Below are 13,873 nucleotides of genomic sequence, written 5' to 3' on the forward strand. Positions count from 1 at the left end.
AGGGCTCCCCTAAATCCAGGATGACTTCAAGATCCTTAACTAATTACATCTGCAAATAACTTACTTCCAAATAAGGTCCCGTTCTGCGGTTCTGAGTGGACATGAAGTCTCGGAAGACAGCGCTCAACTCTCTACAAGCTCCCCATGTGTGGCAGGCCCTCCGGGAGATCCTACTGCCCGTCTTCGTTTGAGAGGAGCTGCTGCGTGACTGGAGCGGGAGCTCCCCGCCTCTCTGGACCCCTCAGTTGAGTGACAGGCTGATGGGACTGTCCAGTCCCTGGTGCTGTGTGACGGGAAGATGTCCGTCTTGCCTGGGGCTGGTGGGAGAGCTGCTGGTCCTGGTCAGGCTGCCCTAAGACCACAGTTCTGGGCTGAGCCTGCAGCCCAGCCTTGCTCAAAGGGGACTGGATGTGGCCTTCCTGCTGGGCCTGGGTCTCCACCAGCCTCAGTCTATACCCACTTCCTCCCATCAATCTCAGCAGAACAGCGGGGCCCAAGCTACTGCTTGGGAGATGAGGATGAGTTTGGACTCCCCGGAATCTGAGAACCCCGGGGAGGGGGCATTAGAAGCAGAAGACCCTTCCCTTGAGTTACAGGTGGGGAAACTGAGGCCCAGGTTGGGGACGCCATCTGCCTCAGCTCATATGAGTCTGTTCACGGTTTACTCACTCAGTGATTGAGCAGACATTTGTCTCACAGCCCTTCCAGGGCAGGCCCATGTCCACCCGGAGCACACCCCCGGCGGGGACTCGGACCCGGCTGACACCCCCGGCATTTGATGCACCACCAGGAAACCCCTGGCCTGGGTGAGACTTGATCTTGAGGGGAGTCAGGGAGGACTTCACCAAGGAGGCAGCAGGACTCAGGATGAGGCTGGGGATGACCAGAGCTGGGCAGGTGCATCTGAGGCAGGAGAGCATGGGGACCTGGCACTCCCAGTCCCAGCCCTGAGATACCAGAGGCAAGGATGGGTAGAGGAGGACTCAGACCTCACTGTGCCCCATAGCAGGGAGGGAGGCTTTGCCCTGGTCCCGACCACAGCCCTTGGGGTGCTCACCTGCAACCCCATGTCACAGACAAGGAAACTGAGGCCCTCAGTGGTGGAAGGGCTTGCCTGAGGTCCCACAGCCCTCCGGTGACAGAGCCAGGAGTGGAGCTCCAGTTTGCCAGCTGACAACGAGCGTGTTCTTTCCACTGAACCACACTTGCTCTTCAAGAACTTCCGTTTTTTAGGAGGGACGTGTCATCTCGCCTCCTGGCTGGCAAACCTCTCTCCGGAGACACGTGCCTCTGTGAGGGTCTTCACTGCAGTGCACTCCGCCCAGCTGCGATGCCAGCACTCCAGCCGCCAGTGTCCAACGCACGCCTGCTCTCTGGGCTGGGGGGCGGGGAACTGTCCCCAGCTCAGGCCACACACAGGGCAACAGAGGCCAGGAGATTTTGAAACCTGTCTGTGGCCACGCAGCACGTTAAGGACAGGAGCGAGGATCTGAGACAGGCAGTCCGGCTCCAGAGCCCAAGGCATCCATTCATTCATCCATTCTTTTCTTTTTTGGAGACAGAGTCTAGCTCTGGGGCCCCGGTTGGAGAGCACTGGCACGATCTCAGCTCACACCTGGCTAATTTTTGTATTTTTTGTAGAGATGGGGTTGATTTACCCCGGCTTCTCCAACTCTCATCCACGACCACCTGGATCCTTCCTCTCTTCTTACCTGTGACCTCTCTCTCCAGCAGCAAGAAACCTGCTCCTCCCACTCGTCAACCACTTGCTTGTTCGGTTCTGGTAAACTGCACAGAAGCTGCAGAATCATTAGCCCGCCCCCTGAGGGGAATGACCTCGCCAGCTGGAGTCCCGTGCTCTGCACAGCTGCCTGTGCCTTTTGTCTTATGGACGCCACTCACTTCAGAGTTACCGGGTCAGCACCTTTTTCCTTCTCACCCGTCACTGTGGGTTTTGATCATAGATCGTCTCTGTTGAAAACTTTGGAAATAAAGGAAAGAACAAGGAAAAAAGTCTAAATCACTGAGCATCGCACTCTCTGGGGACCCTCTGCAGTTCCTTGGTGTTCACCCATCTCTCACTCATCCATCCCAACTGTAACCTGAGTCAGTCTCATCTCGCTGGCCACAGAGGAGTCATTCATTCACTCCGAACACATTTTATGATGCTTTATCAACAAACTAGATGTGTGCTCTAGAGAGGAAGCTCCCGCTGTCCTGTGGAGGGCCATGGAGAGGCTGAGTGGAGGAGGCTGGAGCCCAGGAGGCCATGCAGCCCAGCAGGGGAGCGCTGGCCCTGGCCGGGCTGATGGAGTCCTGGTGCTGGCATTCACGTTAGGACTCTGTGCCGCTCAGTCAGACCTGACAGAGGCCTCCACCAGCTCTTCCCTGCCCCAGGGCCTTGGCACGAGCTGGTCTCGCCCAGGCCTTCCTACACCGCTGCCTCCTCTTCCTCAGGGCTCAGCTTCACCTGCTCACCCTCCACAGGCCCACCTCGAGCCCTTCCTGACATTGGTGACCGGTTCACTTCTGTTACAGCCATCGTCTCTGCCCCTGATGGTTTTCCCCACTTCCCTCGCTGCTGCCCTGAGGGACTGGGACTGGTGATGGGTGACAGGTGCTCCGCGGAGACCCTGGTGCTGGTGGGACGAGCGGGGCTGCCAGCTGCACGAAGGGCCCCAGAACAGAGGCAGGAAGCTCGCGAGTTCCCTCCCAGGGCTGGGGCTCTTGGCTTTGATTCTGGGCTCAGGAGAGTGAACGACTTTGGTTTCATCGCAGACTAGGGAGGCAGCTTTATTATTCAAAGGGAAAATTTGCTGAAGTTGCAGTTGGAACTCAGAAAACAGTGAGATCTTTGCTTTTGTTGCATCTCCTCTCCCAATGCCCCACATACATTTTGGAAGCCCGCTGTTGGGGCTCCTCCCAGCCCTCTGTCCTCCAAATCCCCTTTGTTAACTCTCTGGAAAGGGCCACGCAGGGCTAGGCTGTCACTGCTCAGACTCACTGGTTGGGAGCCACAGCTCATCAAAGTACAGAACGAGAACTGCTGGAGGACCACTCTCGTCCTGTGCACCCACCTCCACCTCTTTTTCTACAGATAGAGATGTTGAGGGCTTCCAGTGAATCAGCCGTGAGCACTCTCGTCCTGTGCACTCCCCTCTACCTCCTGTTTTACAGATGGAGATGCTGAGGGCTCCCAGTGAATCAGCCGTGAGCACTCTCGTCCTGTGCACTCCCCTCTACCTCCTGTTTTACAGATGGAGATGCTGAGGGTTCCCAGTGAATCAGCCACTGACCCGGGTCCTGCTCCTCCAGGCTCCAGTGCCTGGGTTGGAGCAAAAGCAGGGTTGGAGGGAGCTGGGTGTCGCTGGCATCGGATGGGCTGTCTGGAGGGGTCCCACTCTCACTGGCGTTGTTGTTTTTACTGTGGCTGAAGTGAGCTGCCCCCAGAGACCACCTCAGCCCTGATGGTGTGAACTCAGGCAGCTGCTCTGCCTCAGGAGGGGTCCCCAGAGAGATCAGGGGCTGACTCCCCACGCAGTGGGATCTCTAGGCGGGGCCTCCTGGGCTCTGCGCTCTGCAGCGAGAAGGTCTGAGGGAAAGCTGCTGGGGGGGCAGGAGAGAAGCTGGGGAGGCGGGATGGGAGTGGGGGTTACCACACCAGTAGTTTTGCTGGAACCTATTGAGGGATGAAATGGGTGGCCCATTTCAGTAACTCTGGGCGGTGATCATTCATTCATTCATTCATTCATTCATTCATTCATTCATTCATCAGATAGTGTGCACTGAGCCCTGCTGTGTGCCAGGCTCCTCTCTAGGTGTTGGGAACGCTGAGAAATCCTTGCCCTCAGCCTCTGCAGCCTGCTGAGGAGAGACGAATGTGAACAGCAAGAACAGTGACAGGAAATCAGGGCAGGGCCTGCTAGACACGGGGAGCCAGGGCCCCCGACCCCTGTGTTGAAACTGGAGTCCTGAGGTGATGGAATTAAGAGGTGGGGCCTGTAGGAGGTGAGTGGGTCAGGAGCACTCTGCCCTCAGGAATGGGACTTGTGTCCTGATGGGAAGGGCCGAGGAGCTTGTTTGTCCCTTCCACCACGTGTGGTGCCACCTAGAAGCAGAGAGATGCCAAGCCTGCCAGCGCCTGGATGCCAGCTTCCAACTTCCGGAACAGTCCATCTCTGTGGGCTGTGAATTATTCAGTCTATGGTATTTTTCTTATGCAGCACAAATGGCCTAAGGCTGGTAGTGTGGCTTTCTGAGAAGGTGGCATTTGAGAAAGGCTGGAAGAGGAGACAGAGTAGTGCTATGTGTCCCTTGGGGAGCCCACCAGGCAGAAGGAGCCGCGTGTGCCAGGGCCCAGGTGTAGCTCAGCTGGGGGACCGCAGAGCAGCGCAGGCCAGCGTGCTGGAGCCAAGGAAGCCACAGGGATAGACCGAGGTCAGAGGCAGTGGGCCAGGTCCCCTGGGTGCAGCAGGCCATGGGTTTCACTCCGTCTGAATGGAGGGCCTAGGAGTGTGTCTGGAGCACAGATGGCGTGACCTGACTTAGGTTGGAGAGGGTGGCTCTGACTGCCCACTGGCGGGATGGCAGTGCAGGCAGGTGGCCAGGAAGCTGCAGCAGGGGCTCAGGTATGTGTGTGTGGGTTGGGGGGTATCTGGGTGGCAGAGGCAGGCATGAAACCCAGAGCAAGGAGCCAGGCTCCCTGCTTGGCACAGCCTGAGTTCCATTCTCCCACTGCACCCCAGCCTGGGTTCTGTCCGTCCCCCTACCCCCGCGGAGTCCTCGCCCCAGGCACCAAGCTGAGCTCCCATGGGTTAGGTTGAGCGGCGAGTGGAGGCACTGATACATCAACACTCTCTCTTCAGGCCGCCAGCGTTGCAGGATCCTGTAGACACATCAAACCAAACCCCTGGGGTTGGGTCTATGCCCACCGTCAGACTCCAGCTCAAGTCCAAGCAATGGATTAAGGTAATACCTGGAAAAACCAGACCAGGCGCGGGGGCTGGGGCAGGAACGGCAGGGAGGGTGTGCAGTGGGCAGTGCTCTGGGTTGGGGAGGGGACCATGGGGTAGAGGGTGGTCCTGGCCTCAGCCACAGGGGCTGGGCTCACACCCCCACTAGGGGCATGCACATTCCAGCCCTCAGGGCCTGTGTAGGGAAAGGCCTCCAGGATCCCGAGGTGGTCCTACAAAGAGTGGTGGACCCCCGCCATCGATGCGAAAGCCAGGTGGAAGAGTGAGCAGAAGTGACAAAGGGGCTGGAGCAGTGGGTCTTGGGACCACTGGGATGGCTTCTGGTCCCAGTGCCCAGCTCTGCTCTAGGCGGTGCTGCACAGAGAGCGGGGATCTCCTAAGGCTGAGGGGGAAGAGCTGCCCCCAGACAGGCGCAGCCCCCTGAACCCCGGGACTGTCGGAGCTGGAGGGCTCCAGGGAATACCCGTTATTGTCCATTCACCCACTCAGGAAATGGTTGCTGAGCACGTGCCTGTGCCAGGCCCTCTGCAGGGACGTGCCTAGAGCAAGGTCCTGCTGCCCCAGAGTCTGCTGTCCAGGGTTCCCACAAACACCCATCCGGCCACCCTCACGCACTTACCAAGAGTGATGTCACTGAAGAGGCCATAGGATGTCACCGAATCCACAGCCATCCGCAGCACCTCTGCACACGAGCTCAGGGTGCGTGGCCTTGTCTCTACACCCACCTCCCTGCAGACTGTGAGGTCCCTGTGGCTGGTGCTGCCTTATTGGTCTCTGAATCCCTGGAGCCGGGCACATCGCAGGTGCATGTTAGGGTCCAGAGGCCACAGCTGTGCTCTTCTACTCCAACCCAGTGCTTTTTCTATGTGACAGGCTTTCTATGCCTCAGTTTACCTGTCTGTCCTGCTGGCCTCACAGGGACATTTGGGCATGGAGAGACAGAGAAGGAAAGACAGAGCACACAGGGTCTGGTGGTGCAATGGACCGAATGTTCCTGTCCCTGCTAAATTCACGGGTAGAAATCCCAACCCCTGATGTGATGGTATCAGGTGGGGCCTTTGGGAGGTGAGGATGTCATTAGGGTGGGACCCTCACCAGTAGGATCAACGTCCTTATAAAAGGGGCCCCAGAGAGCTCCCTCGTCCCTTCCACTGTGTGAGGACACAGCAGGAAGACAGCCAACTGCAACCACAACACATGTCTGTGGCTTAAGCCACCCAGACTCTCATGCTTTGTCACAGCAGCCAAAGGGACTAGGACAGGAGGCTTGCTTTTAAATCCGGGGATCTGGTCCTGCAGGTAGTGCCCTGAGCAAACCCTAGAACTGCTCTAAGCATTTCTCTTCCCTAGAAAACAAGAGGATGCCATTTGTAACATACGCTGGGGCTTAGTGAGGTCCCTCCTGGGACGCCCAGGCCTGGCTGGGCACAGAGGAGACCAGTAAGTCCCCCACTACCCGCTGCTCCCTGGCCTCAGCTCAGCAGGTGTGGTGCGGTAGAGCAGTGTCCTTACAGTGCCAGTTAGCTCTGGGCGAATAGCCACCCAGCTCTCAACCTCGTCTTCCCTTTCCCAGCGCGGTGACTCCTCAGGACGGCCTGGGAGGGCTTCACATGAGGAGGTGCCGTGAGTTCTCCCCAGCCAGCACTCAGGCTTGGGGCACAGGCCAGGCCTGACCCCCCTCACTGAGGAGGGCTTCAGTAGAAAAAGGCTCAAAATGGCAATGATCTGCTGCAGCGAGGTGGCCCCAGCGTGAAGTGACCTGATGGAGCTCCCAGAAACACCTGCCTTCTTGGACGTACTGACAGCAATGGCCTGAAGAAGCCTCCCTGCTCTTCCTCATCCCCGCAGCCATCCTCTGGGCAGACACAGGACCCATGGTACAGGTCGGCAGTGCGCGAGGAGTGAGGCCTGGCCAGGTTCCTGCGGAGAGCGGGGCCAGGCCTGCAGGGGCTGACGCCTGTGGGTCTCCAAGGGTGCCTCACTGCCTCCAGGACCAGACAGACTCCCGGGGCCACACTGAGCCCCCACCCTGCTGGGCCCCCAACTCCATGCATGAAGCACTTGAGTATCTCAAGGTAGAAGGCAGGAGACGGCGGCCCCAGCAGTCGTCCCCGGTGGCCAGCCTTGAGGCAGAGGCTTCTGGCACCTGTTTGCACCATTGAGCGTGAATTATGGCCCAGTGGCTGGCCAGTGCGACGGAACAGCAAGCGTGCTAATTACCAAATGTCCTGCATGATTAACTAAGAAATTAATAGGCCAAATACTCCCTTTCTTCCTGGCCAGCGCCTCGGAACCCCATAAACACACTGGAATCCAAATGCCGCTGAGTGGCTCAGCTCCAGGCCCATCCATCCGTCAGTGCTTGGTGACTCACGGACCTTTCCAGAGCCCCGTCTCCTGCGCCAGGGCCTCATTCCCGAATCCAGAAGCGGGGGCTCCGGGCCCCCTGCTGCTCTTGCCATTGGCCACCCTGGTCCTGGACCCTGTGCCCAGGGCGTGACCTGAAACCCCAGGAAGCCCAAGGCGGAACAGGGGATGGGCTTGACCAAGATGGGGCCCAGTTCCCAGCTCTGCTCCATTTACCCACCGGGTGCCCCTGAGTGCCACCTTCTCTGCCTCCATTCTCTTGCTTGTACAATGGAGGTGATGCTGCCCCGCTGTGGGCCTGCCCTGGGGGTTAGAGCAGAGATGGGTATAATGAGTGTCCCACCTCCTGCCTCCTGCCCCAGCCTCCCATTTGCCCATGGAAGAGTTGCTGACCTGGTTGGCTGGAGTCTGAGGCTTTGATTCTGTGTCCTCTATGTGTGTGTGGAGTGCTGCATGGGGGTGACCCCATGCTACCAGAGGGCAGCAGCAGTTCCCCATCCTCTCGCCCTCCTGCTCCCCCTGCCAGGGCTGTGAGTCTGGGGGTCCAGCTGCCTTGCACTCGGGGTGGGGAGCCCCATGAATCTGGGCATCCAACTCTCTTACATTTGGGGTGGCAAGACCCTGAGTCTGGGGGTCCAGCCACCTTGCACTCTGGGTGGGGAGACACTGAGGCCGGAGTCCAGCCACCTTGTACTCGGGGTGGGGAGCCCCTCTGGGTTAACCAGAGCACGTTTCCAGTCCACCTGCCTGTGGGCTCTTTCTCGCCCCATCAAGGGCAGTTGTTGTTCCTTTGGGCTTTATTCGCCCATGGGCTCTGCTGGGAGGGACAGAGGTGAGGAGGGTGGGGGTCAGGGCTCAGCCACGGAGCCCACTACACTCTGAATGGGAACTGTGGGGCCTGGGAAGCACGGCGGGGCTGTCTGGAAGGATGAGAAGATCGGCACCCAGTTCTAGACTTGCATTTTAAAGGAGGGTAAACTGAGGCTTATGGGGGCACAGGTCAGGTGTCCCAAATTCTGTGCACCCCACACCCTGTCCCCCATGAGAAGGATGATAGGCTGTGATCACATCACCCATGGGCCTCATGAACCCCAGTCCTTCATCTCCTGCCTCCCCGTCCTGGGAGGGACAGTCCAACAAAGACAAGCTGTCCCTCGAGCTTGGTTGGCAGGTGCACATCACAGACCGATGGGCAGAACTTGGGGACCAGAGTCCAACCAGCTGGGTCTCCTGTGCAGCCCCACCACTCACACCCTGGGTGACTGTGGGAGGTGGTTTATCCCTTGGTGCCTCGGTTTAGCCATCTGCAATGTGGGCGAAAGTGCACGTGTCATGAGGTAGTCAATACATCGCATTCACTGGGAGGCTTTTCTAAAGTCCTTAGAACAGCATTTAGCCTGGGTAAGCGCTTGCAGGGAAGCTGGTCAGGCACGCGGGAGTGGGGACCTGCAGGGCGGGGCCATTGCTGAGGGCAGCAGAGAAGGGCGTGGTGTGCTGGAGCCAACAGGGCAGCAGGGCAAGAGCAAGCAGGAAGGCACAGAGGCAGGCGCCGAGATGGAGAGGCAGGCGCCGGAGCTACTCGCCAAATGTGTCACATTAGCAGTCATCTGGCCCATTTTTGAGGTCGTTTTCTCTGGGGCCCACTTTTGAGCATTTCAAGGATCTTAGTCCATTTGTTCCTCTGCAAGTGAATTTCCAGCACATGAGCTCACTCCAGCCATCCTTGGGGAGGAGCGGGCAGGGGGGTGCAGCATTGGCAGAGGCCCAGCACGACCCCAGGAAGGGACTCAGCAGGAAGTGGGAGCGGGAAGGACACTCCGTCCTCCACATGGGGGGCCGGGGGGGGCAGGCAGCCTGGCTCAGCTCCCTCTCAACCCTGTCACCAAACTGAATTCCATCAGGATTAGCACTAAGTATATTTAAAAAAATCAGGGCACAGAAAAGTGAGAATTAAGTAGAATTTAATATTCATCATGCCTGGGGAGAGGGAAGATTTCCTAAGTTTAGAACTAATACAAGGAATCAGGAGAGAAAATATGGACAGATTTGTCTGCATAAAAATGAAGATCTTCTGCAAGTCAAAATTAAACCATCAAATAAAGTGGCGAAAATAATATGGCCTGGGAAATATATTTGCAGCAAATATGACAAAAGCTTAATTTCCTTATTAAATAAAGACCTTATAAGAATTTCTGTAAAGACATGGAAATGCATATGATATAAAGTTCAGATTGTTTTTAAGAGGGTTTATTAAAATGCTGAAAGCTTTATACATGGAGGAAAAGCTGATTGCACAAGCACTGTGAAGATGAGAAGGATTTCGGTGGGTGGCAGGACTGGGAGTGATTGATTATTTTTTTTCTTGGTATTTTTCTGCATTTTTCAAATTTTCTTTAGGGAGTATACTTTGTCTAAACATATATGAGTCCATTAATATTTTTTGATCTATTGTTATTTTTGTAATAATTCTTAGTAATAGCCACCATTTAAGCGATTGCTATGAACAAAACATTTTCTGCACATCATCTCATTTAATCCACACAGTGCCCATGGGAGGTACTTATTATCCCCATTTTAAAGATATGAAAACCAAGGCTCAAAGTGGTTAAGGACTCCAGTCAGGCACAATAACTGGTAAGGCGGAGAGCTGGGTTTGCATGTGAGGCCCTGATCACGAGCTGTCCAGGAGGATGAATGGTGCCTGGAGCAGAGGTCCCTCTGCAGCCCCATGGCACCTCCCTGCGCATTCTGCCCAAGAGTACAAACCTGCCTCACCAGGAAGAACCCCAGCGTGTGCCGATGGGCCAAAGGAACCCTTGCCACTTGGGAAGGGCGGTGTGGAAAGAGACAGAAAAAAAAAATAGGCCTCTGCAGGGGCAGAGACAACTTGGGAGGAATGGCGGCAGGCGGTGCGTGAGCAGCTCTCCACGTGTGAGAAATGCTTATTAGAAATAAGAAAACAAGGCCGAGGTATTCTTAGACTAATTGACTCAAAATCCATGAACTTGAAAAGTTGGGGAAAAATAACCGAGAAAAGATGCAAAACCACTCGGAAGCAGCTAAACGCATCATCCTGGGATAGCACGCGCTCCGTTTAGAGCATTTTCATTATAATTGTGCTAGTAAGGTGGAGGTGTCCTTAGATGAATTGTCTAAAAAAGTCCTCGAAAAGCTTCGAATGAAAACAAACTCGCGGATAAAAGGGCTCACAAAAAAGCCCTGCGTTGATACAGATGGGTCCTGTGCCCTCCAGGTGTGGAGCCCTGCCTACTCTGTGGCTCAGAGACGGAAGCGCCTCTGGCGTGTGTGCCGGGGCTGCAGAGTGGCTCAGAAACAGAAACGCCTCTGGCCTGTGTGCCGGGGGCTGCAGAGAGCTGAGAAAGTCAGTGGTGTGGCAGGTGGTTAGAGCAGAGGATGGACCACAGGTGGGTGGGTGGGGGTGACGTGAGTCCTCTCTGGGAGCACAGGAGGCCTCCCCGGAGGAGGCATTTGTGGCGTTTGACTTTGTGGTCAAGGAGTCCAAAAGTTTCTCCTAAAAATCCCAGTGCCTTTGTGGAGCTTGAAGGAAAGACGCAGAAATTAACAAATGCACAGTCTATAGGGGGAAAGGGGGCTGTCGCTACGGTTGTTATTAACGAAGAAAAGAAACTCCAACTTCCTCCATCTTCTTGAAACACTCCTCCGAGGAAGCTCCTGTTGTCCCCACTTCACAGATGAGAACACTGAGAGTCAGAGGGGATACAGAGTCCAAGGCCCCATGGATTTCCCAGCTCTCATCTCTATGGCCGCAGGCATGTGGCTTCTTGCCTGGCCCTTAAGCTAGATTTGCACCATGCACTCAAAGCATTTTGCCGAAAGAGGGTGAAGGGGGTGGGTAGATGCCTCCTCTTTCAAGGCTCGGGCTCTCTGGGTCTTCCTGCTTTTTGCGCTGGGTTCCCTCCTTTGTCTGACCTCAGGAACTCAGCACACTGACAGACAATTGTGCTTGAACACCCATCGGGTGGGGCCAGGCCTGATTCAGGTCCTCGTCCAGCACCCGCATGCAGCTGGCACCCCTTAGATGTTATTTGAACAACCAGAGACAGAGGACAATGCATGGCAGCTGGGAGAAAACTTTGGTGTGGGCGCCCCTGACTCCAGTTAAAATTAACTCAGGTTGCAGTCACGTGTTCCAAAAATTTCAGTTCAACTCAATTCATCTCATTCGCCTGAAATTCTTCCAATTCCCTCCATTCAACTCAATCCCAGGCCCCCAGCTCACTCCTTCCAATTTTTACTTTGACTCCTCAATTCAATTTATTTTAATTTCATTCTATTGGATTCCTTTCGTTCAATTTGATTTTCTTTCTTCAGTCCAGCTAAATTCAATTCCTTCAATTCATTTCAATTGCCCTCAGTCCAGTTTTTTTACTTTAACCAGATCCTGACTGTTAATCCAACTTCGGTCAATTTTTCCAATTTGACCCAAACCCCATTCAGCTCACCTTGGGCCCTCCAGCAACTTCCTGGGAGTCCTCACTATGTGAATGATCTCAATTCTGGACACCTGAGCCCTGCGGGGCACAATCCTCCAGGATGTGTGATGAAGAGGCTTCCTCCTGGAGAAGGATCTGGAAAAAAAATTACACACACACACTTGCTGTGGGCAATGCTGTTGCTTGCCTGTCCCGTCCTGTTCTTCGAAGGACAAATCTGAGACAAGGAGGTTCTTGTTATGGTCATGATCTCCGTTGTGCAGGAGGGGAGAAGGAGGCACACAGGTTTTACACCCAAACTAGGCCTTAGCCTTGAACCTGGGCTGTTTCACAGTGAAGCTTTTGCTCGACATGTACATGAAAAAACAATATTCCAATTTAGTCAATGAATTTGTTCGACAATGTTAAGTGATTACTATGCATATCCAATGTTCTAGGCAGTGCAGATGTGGTGGTGAGGGAGTGAGCCGTGGTCCTAGCCCTAGGTACCTGTGGCTCAGGGTGGAAGGTGGCAGGTCACATGGGCAATGTGTACTTGCTCCCATGAGCACAGCATTTTGCTCCTGCTCATGGGACAAAAAGTGACCAGAGCCATGATCACTTCAGCTTCAGACTTTGTTCTGAGCAGTGTTCCCTGCTTCAATTAGTGCCACACCCCACCTGCTTCCTAATTGGCCCTTAATGTCAGACTGGCTATCATGGTTTCAGCCCTCATAGAGAGAACCCTCGAGTCCTTCTGGATTTGCTGACTTCAGCTGCTCTGGAGAAACCCCCTGCCCTCTGTGATGGCCATTCCGTGTTTTTACCTTCCTAGCTGAGTTCTGGTCTCCCAAAAGCAGTAGGACTTTGACAATTAGAAATATATGCTAAGAGGATAATCCAAGAAGTGGAAACAAGGGCTTGGAGGTCAACAAGGATACATGGAAATGAAATGAGGGCAATGGGAAGAAGGGGGCTGAGGAGTTAGAGGAAGTTTGGGGACTTCTACTTCTCCTGTGGGAAGTGTGAATCCAGGGCAGCATTAAGGGGGTTGTTTGTGACCTCCGCCTTCCTTTTACATCCACTCAGCACATATTCAGTTCTCTCTGCCTCAGGCACACTTTCTGAACCTCACTCCCCAGCATGGAGGACCTGGCTTCAGAACCACAGCTACGGACAGCGCTCTGGCCCTGGGCTGCCTTTCGGCCTCCTTGGTATCCCCTTGGCTCTGTTTCAGCTGCAAGCACCCATTGATCTTCCGGTGCTGCAGAGTCCTTCCAGAGAGAGAGGCAGAACCGAATTCAAATCCAAGTCTAAGTGCTGCTGTGACGCTGACCTCCAGCTCCTTACCTGGCACAGAGGGTGGCTAAGAGGAGGTAATGGAGTAACATCCATCAGGTGCTTGACAGAGAAAAGGGATTCAACAGCTGTTAGTGTCTTCCTCCTAAGTAGCATGTTTCAATTTTACCAGGGATTTCCAGCACCTGGACCAGATGGTCGAGGGGCAGACACCACAGCAAGCTGGTGGGGGAGTTTGTCTTCAGCAGACTCCATGCTGTGGCTCACCTTAGTGGCAAACAGGAAGGGTCTTCTGTTTTGACATATCCCTGGGTCTTTTCTGGGCAATGAAAGAATGTAACAGCTCCTTATCCCCAGGGCATTTGTGTGTTTAATAGTGCATATGACAAGGCAATGCTTGACTCAAGGAATGGAGAATTAATGATGGGATTCCACAGCGTGACAAGACACAGGGGAACATGGCCCATGGGGCAACTGGCCTCTGCTGTCACCTTGTTCAGTGGCTGCCCACCCATCTTGGACTGAGGTTGGGCTCATCTGAGAGGAAGCACTCATGCTACACAAGAGGCCTGGCCAGATCCCCAGGTGGAGAGAAACAGGTATCCTCCTGAAACTTACCAGGAAGCCCTTCTACCAAGGCTGCTGTTGGATTATGGCAGTGACAGTATCCCAGTGATAATGTTAAACTTAAAATCCTACCACATCCCCTACCTCAGCCCCTGGACGTTGGGGGCATTCTGTCTTGTCCACTGATTTTAGCTCCTGGACCATAGATTGGCT

The sequence above is a fragment of the Macaca fascicularis genome, chromosome 8 (assembly GCF_037993035.2).
Source record: "Macaca fascicularis isolate 582-1 chromosome 8, T2T-MFA8v1.1".
NCBI classification, from domain to species: Eukaryota; Metazoa; Chordata; class Mammalia; order Primates; family Cercopithecidae; genus Macaca; species Macaca fascicularis.